The sequence below is a fragment of the Elephas maximus genome, chromosome 1, assembly GCF_024166365.1.
Source record: "Elephas maximus indicus isolate mEleMax1 chromosome 1, mEleMax1 primary haplotype, whole genome shotgun sequence".
NCBI lineage: Eukaryota > Metazoa > Chordata > Mammalia > Proboscidea > Elephantidae > Elephas > Elephas maximus.
Window position 1 is genome coordinate 78,477,335 of NC_064819.1, and position 7,479 is coordinate 78,484,813.

Sequence of the window (7,479 nt, forward strand, 5' to 3'; positions counted from 1 at the left end):
AAAACCAGAATAGACAGAGACACACAGGCGGAAGACAGATGCTGAGAATGGAGGCATCCCCAGAAATTCCAAGGATTCCAGCTACTAGGAACTGAAATGGATAAAGAAGGATCTCTCCCTAGAGCCATGCCCTGAATTTGGACTGCTAGCCTTCTCAACTGTGAGAAAATAAATTCCTATTCTTTAAAGTTGCCCACTTGTGGTATTTTTTGTAGATCTCACTTATCTATTTGTGCTCAGATTTATTTATCATCCATGCTCTTTTAAGCTCTATACAACCAAGATGGTGGACTGTATAAACTGCATTTCCCATGCTTCCTTATCAGCTGGCTTCTGGCTGGGTTTAGCCAACATTAGGCGCTAGATAGAGATTAGAGGCAGGAAAGAGAATCGAAATCAAGGCATTACCCACCCCTGCCTGGCCTTGATTACATCTCTCAATGACTCAAATGACTGATGGTCAAGGGGTTCATGTTCTTCCAGCTGGCCCAGGCTTTTGGCCTTCAGTGGATTTAAGGGATTACTGTTGATGATTGCTGTCCCATTTATCATATCAGCTCTTCTATCACCAGTGTAGTCAATTTACTGTTTTAAATTTTCTCTTTTTTATTATGTAGAATAATGTATGCAGGGTTCTTATTGATTCACACACATACTAATAAGAGTTAAAAGTGTCATTTTTGACATTTATATCCTTGATCCTTCTGGTGTTAATTTTTAATCAACTTCACATTTTCCCCATGAGAATATATTTTTTCCTAGATCCATTTATTAAACAGCTATAACTCTCCTCTAATCTGACATGCTGCCTCTGTCAATATACCAAATTGTATATATACATGAATCTGTTTCTGAACTCTCTATTTTATTTGTCAATTTGAGATTCTGTATCAGTGCCTGTATTGTAATGTTTTAATAAATAGTGTCTCATAAGTTCTGCAAGTTTCTGGCAATTATCTCCCTATTTTTAGTCAAAAGTGTCTGTGCTTTCATAGGTTCTATGAACCTCCGCATAATTATAGAACCAATATATCACTGTCGAAATTTATATTGGAATTACTTTGAACCAATAGGTCAATTTAGGATGAAATTATACACTTAAGATTAAGTTTTCCTATCTATAAACATGATATATTTATCTCTTTATTTAGGTCTTTAACGTCTATCCTGAAATTAGGCTATTTGTCATTCTACCTCTTCTAATATCTTTAGAAGGTTTGTATTTTTCATCCATTAGTTATCTTCATCATTGTATTGTTGTATAAGAGCATCACTCCCTCTTTCTTTAGACAATCTCTTTTATTTGCTTAGTTTGAGTAGCAATAACATAAGATTGTGTACTCTTCCTCCCTACCTCCTTTTCCTCTCCACAACCAAAGTTATTTATTTTGGGCTGTTAACGTTTACATTGGTGCAGTAAGTTAAGCTTACCTGTGCAACACTTTCCCTCTTATTTGTTAGTGCTTTTTTTTTTTTTTTTCTTCAGTATGTACTTAATCATTTTGGTAATGGGCATCCAGTTGCCTCCAACTCTCTGCTACCTCAAACTGCTACAAATGAGTAACCTCGCTGAAGCCACCTTGGATGGGGCTCAGCTGGAATTTTACTGAGGAACTTTCAATGGAGTGGGATTTCACTTAATGCCAACACTGTTCTAAGACCTAGATTTTAAGACTGGATCTTAAATTTACACATATGCAATATTTACCATCACAATCCGAAACATAGGAGAACATCTAACTCACACTGGTCTGAGAAAATGCCCCAGGGGAAGGTGGGCCTCGAGATAAATCTAAAATATTGAGTAAACTTAAGAGAGAAATCGTTTCGAGCGGACGAAGAGTTTTAACTTTAACGCATTCTTTGTTCTTAATAACATTTATTTGCTAATAATGACCTAAAAGTGCTTACAGCTTTGTCTTCTAGGAGGCTGTCGTTTTTGGAGTTTTGAAGTAACATGGCCAAAAAAAAAAAAAAAATCAAACCCAGGGCTGTCGAGTCGATTCCTACTCATAGCGACCTTATAGGACAGAGTAGAACTGCCCCGTACAGTTTCCAAGGAGAGCCTGGCGGATTCGAACTGCCAATTCTTTGGTAGGCAGCCGTGGCACTTAACCACTACATCACCAGGGTATCCACGGAGAAACCCGTTTTATAGACTCTTACTGTAAATTCTTCATGTGAAGATCAGTGAATTCCCCAGTGGTTTCCTGCCCAGAAAAATTTAGACCCAACGTGTCCATGTTTCCTCAATAGACATTCGTATTATAAATATGGGAAACCTTCCTCGTTAGTATAGTGGTGAGTATCCCCGCCTGTCACGCGGGAGGCCGGGGTTCGATTCCCCGACGGGGAGGCCAATATGACCCGTTTTGCAGTAATTTAACATGTGTTCAATTGGCTCGAAAATATTCCAAGATTTCTGCTGTCAGGTCCTCATTTGCCCACTGTTTGGTGTGAGGTGCGAAAAATGTCTCTTACTTTACTGCAACGCATTCCAGCCCTCTCGTTGGCGAGTGTCAGTCGCGGCCAAGCTGCGGAGACATGAGGGGGAAGGAGATGTTTCGGGGGCAAAGCAGGCTGAACTGTGAGAGGGGACGGAAGGTGAAATAACAGAGGGTGGGGCTCTATTGCGCAGGGGAGCCTAACTTGGGGCGAGGCTGGTAGGGCGAATGGGTGTGATTGGAAGAGCTGAGGAAAATTGGAGGAGGAAGAGCGGGAGGAAACCTCAGGTGTTAGGGACTGAGAGAGACTCTGAAATGGCCGAATAGCAAAATTATGCCTTTGTCAGGCAAAGGGTTCGAACTTATGGTTCCACCGGGGCCAGACTCTTGGCCAAACGCAGCAAGTGTCTACTTTAAACCATTCAACCACCGCCTCTCTGAATGCCACAGCTCCTGTGATAGTCCAACACTGCAGGCAACAGTCGAGGTTACATCTAGGCGGGATTTTATAAATGACTTCTGGACGAAGCAGCAGTTCTGAGCTGAGTGTGAGGTGGGATGGGGGGAAAGGATGAGTTTCGGTGGATCTGAAATTCGTCTCTGGACTCAGAGACCCTGCGGCCCTGCAAACCGGGAGAAAGTGCCGGCCGCCCACTTCCTCCTGCCGGTGTCCTCGCCACTCCCGCCAACTTCTACCAGCGAGGGTTCAGCGATCTCAGGAAAGAATGGAGTTGGCGTCCGGACAGCGTGGGCGTAGAGCTGCCCGCACGGCCCACGCCATCTCTCCTGAGCTCGAATTTTAATTTAAGAAATGACGTTGGTGTAGAGGGTGACCATGGGCGGGGCTTAAACACTCCCTGTAAAAATCTAATTTGGGAATTCGAACTGTCTCCTCTGACTCAACGGCGGAGGGTTTGGTTTGGTTACTGTGAGGTGGTGGCTGGAGTATCGAAATTTGTTTCACTTCCTCTTGAGTCCCCTGTCCCCCACCCCGCCCCTCTCCAGTCACCGCTTCTCCTTCATTTATTTTCCTCCCCTGGCTGCCCTCTTCCGGCTCCCAGTTATCCTTTCTCCACTTCCCTCTGCTGGACGCAGGAGTGGGAATGTGGGTTGAGGAGGCGAGGTGTGACTTACTTTAGGACAAATAATAAGAGAAATGTGAGAGTAAGAAGGACTAGAAGGAAGATCTTTTCTTGGTTTATAACCACTACTATTTTTTTTTATTACTTTAAAAACGGAAAAAAAAAAAAAAAAAACAGCCTGTCCTTTACTGTGGTTAGGTAGAGAGGTGTTCATCGACTGTTCACTCTTTCCTCTGTGCCATAGTATCATTTTATCAAAGTCCCTGTCAGAGGCTTTCATTTTCTACAGAAGAGAATGTGAAAATTATAGGAACATATTGGCAATCAACTGCAGCTGCATATTTTGTGTGGGCAGTTGCTTTGTTTAGATTTTTTTTTTTTTTCAGGTTTTCATGTAGAAGACCTGAAATATTTTTACAGCAATGTAGAGTAGTGGAAAACATGGGGCTCTTGGATTAGGTATATGAACGGTTAAATTTAGGTTCTACCACTTATAAGTTTGGTGATTTTTAGGTTATTTTGCCCCCTGGGTCTTCTCCCTTCATGCAAGATTCTAGGATAATAATTCCCACTTTAAGATCCTCGTATCTATATTTCTTCCTCCAGCAAGTCCCGTATCAATATCCTCAGAGTTAGCGACCTCTGTCATGGCAGTTGTTGCCTTATCAGCTTTAGGAACCCTGACCTTAAGTTGGGCTTGAATTAATCCCTTGGCATTTTGATAAGCCAATGCATTCAGTTGAACCCAGAATCTTTATCAGTGTCTTTCACAGTTATCCAATAGGATGATGGTGCCCTCCCATCCTTTAAGAGGTGTGTGGAAGGGTGAGTAAATCATTCAGAGCCATTTTTATGGTCTGCTGCCCCAGGGGTGCCATGAATGTTTTTCTTATAACCTCAGAATCAGGATCTTTTTGGTGACACATTCAAAGGCAGCAGCAACAGTAGCAGCATAGGGTCACAGTGAGCCATCTGCTTTAAGAGTATTGACCTCAGCATATCACATGGTGACTGCTCTTCCTCAAATGTGTAACCACCTGATGGGCCCATGTATTCTACAGGTTATCGGTCTTTCCCTTGAGCACTCTATGGAATGGGGGCCAATGCCCAGTTGAGACACACAAATAATAGTCACAGGGTAAAAGTGGTCCCCCTGAGCCTAGTGTCAGTCACAGCTTATGCTGGACTCAAGATCCACAATTCAATCTGAGTAACAGAGATCCAGGGATGGCTTAACCAGTAAACAAGGTATGTACAGGCTTACTTGTGTGTATTTACTAACTTTTTTTCAGTGAACTGTTTTACCTGAAATCCATGTGAAATTGTTCACTATAGTTATCGTGGTTAGACCGTTTGAGGACAAAATTTTTTAGGAAACGGTTGATCCATTTACAGATGAACACATTCTCTTTCTGTCCTCATCCTAGGCTGAGAAGAGAAAACACACTCAAATTGGTGAGTCCTGTCATCTCCTTAACACTTGTAAATCACAATATCAGTTCCAGAATGCTAGAGGGAGTGATCTAGAACTATAGGAAAATCATTCAAATAATATATAAGAGTAAAATAAAATCTGGGAAACTACAGCATTATTATTACTATTTCTAATGCTATTATTATTATTGCTGAGAGTAGACTATAGACATTTAACCTTACCTTAGACTTTAGGGAATACTAGAGCTGATGGAAAGCTATTTATGTGGAGAGCCAGATAGAAACGAATACAGGGTGAGGGAGCCGTGGTGGTCTTAAAAAGAAGACATTTTTCTTGAACAGCTCAGAGTGAATCAGAGATTGCAAGAAGTCCCTTTCACCCAAATACCGGTGCCTTCCCCAATAATGTAATTTGGTATAACATAAATAAAAATTCCTGAGAATGTATACCCATGATTTCAGAACTCAATTATTAATAGATAATGTCTTTAAACAGCCCAACGTCATATTACAGGGTGCATGACATTGGATCTCTTTACTGGTAAAGTGATTTCGGCAATATCCACTTCAAAATGTCAATTGCCTATCTGAGTAGAAAAAAAGCCTGAGAATGTTAAATCTAGGAAGGGGAGAAAAACTTGAATTTAACTTTCTCAGGCTATGGAAAACTCATGAATACTTAAAATTAACTTGGGTTCCAGCTCCCTTTCTGTAGCTTTCACCCTTGCAATGGTCACATCTATGCCCACACTCACCCTCACATCCATCCCATTCTTTGGCCAGAGCTTGTTGGTAGACTATATTCAGAGAGGAAAGAAATTCAGGAGTATGAAGGCAGGGGCTAGAGGAAATGAATGAAAACGTCAGGAAAATAAATCAAGAAAGATGAAAAAACAAAACAAAAACTGGGTGCCTGTGTTGTTCAACTCATTTGTTGCATCAAGATCATTATTTATCCATTAATTTGTCGTAAGGCAGAGTGGCTCTACGGAAGCCGCTGGGCCCATAACCCAGAGGTCCCTAAATGGAAACCATCCTCTGCTATAAACTTTTTCTCATCATGACGCTTGCCTAGGGACACAAATCTTGTTCGCTCTTGGCCCAACGCTGAGATTCCCTGGCACAGGGAAGAAGGAAGCCGCCCCACTGCCAAAAACAAGCATCGTCACACAAGTTTTCATTTCTTTTCTTGTCCAGCATCTTACCTCACTCTCAAAGTTTTAAAAACTACCGTTATTATGGGAAACATTAGGCCTCTTTAGTCGTCTGTGTTTGGTTTCTCCTTCACTGCTCCCTTCGCTCTTCAGACAAGGTGCTCAAAAATATCTCAGGAAGGACTGAAGACATAATGTCACCGTGGTCAAGAACACTACTTCCTCAACGACAAGATCATTCCTATGTTTGAACAGAATGGAACTCAAGATGAAATGCGGTGATACACATTAGAGGAGGATCTGGATTAATGTGGAATCTCCAAGTGTTAGCAGGCGGTGGATTATCCAGTGGTTCCACTTTGCCATCCTGGATGAGAAAGGACGGGTTTAAATGGCAAATGAGGGATAATAGGGAACCGAGTGGAGAAAAGAGCAGAAGAGGGCATAGGAGAGGCGACTGGAGAGAGGTGTGCGGAAAAGTGAGAAGTGCAAGAGAGGTGGGTTCTGAGGGAGGTGGTCTTTTCCCACTGAAGAAACACTTTGAAGTGGGCATCACCCCCCCCTCAAAGAACCTGGAAATCCCAATTATGAAAGTGCAGAAAAAACTCTGAAGGGGGGCAACAGAATTAACCCCTCTGCCTTGTGTTGTAAATTGTAAGCTTCCTTTTCTCCCTCAGTCTCTTAATTCTCTTGCAGCTTGTTCTAAACTGAACACATCCTAAAGCCAAAACCCCAAACCTGTTGCAGTGGAGTCAATCCCGACTCATGGAGACACTATATATGGGTCAGAGTAGAGCTGACCCATAGGATTTCCAAGAAGCGTCTCGTCAGCAACCAACCTCTTAACTACTATGCCACCAGGACTCCTAGACACAGCCTCTTCTTAAAATCATTAAAGGACTTGCTCATCCTGCTCTTCTCCCCTGTCCGTTAAGTATAGGCCATCTCCCAGGGCCCCTCTGTTCTGCCCAACTACCCTCTTTCTGCAATCATTGATTGACCCCAGTGAAAATGCTCCTGAATGGATTTAACTCTTTTCTGAGCTGGACTTTCATTTCCCCTGCGGTTGAGCGCCTTAATTGACTGTTTAACAAAGCACAGCTAGAGATTAAATTATTTTCTCAAAGATAAAAAGTTCCGGTACCAGTTCCAGGCCCTGGATGATTCAGACACACTTCGGGGAGACCCCAAAAGTCCCTGAAACCATGGACTTCTCTAGCTCTTCTTGGACATCTCATGCTTTCACAAACCGAATTAGAACTCTAGAGAGGACTGGGTGGTTCAATCCGGAGAACAGCAGACTTGATCTTTTATTCCATGTTCCTGTTGAACGACTACTTCATGTTTTTATGTCAGGCACTTCTA

The 7,479-nt window shown here is 42.3% G+C and overlaps 1 non-coding gene across 1 annotated transcript; it reads left to right on the top strand.

Moving 5' to 3' along the window:
• Positions 1 to 2,284: 2,284 nt before the first annotated feature.
• On the top strand, positions 2,285 to 2,356 carry TRNAD-GUC (transfer RNA aspartic acid (anticodon GUC)). Its single transcript has one exon. It is a non-coding gene; the product is annotated as a tRNA-Asp (tRNA).
• Positions 2,357 to 7,479: the final 5,123 nt, after the last annotated feature.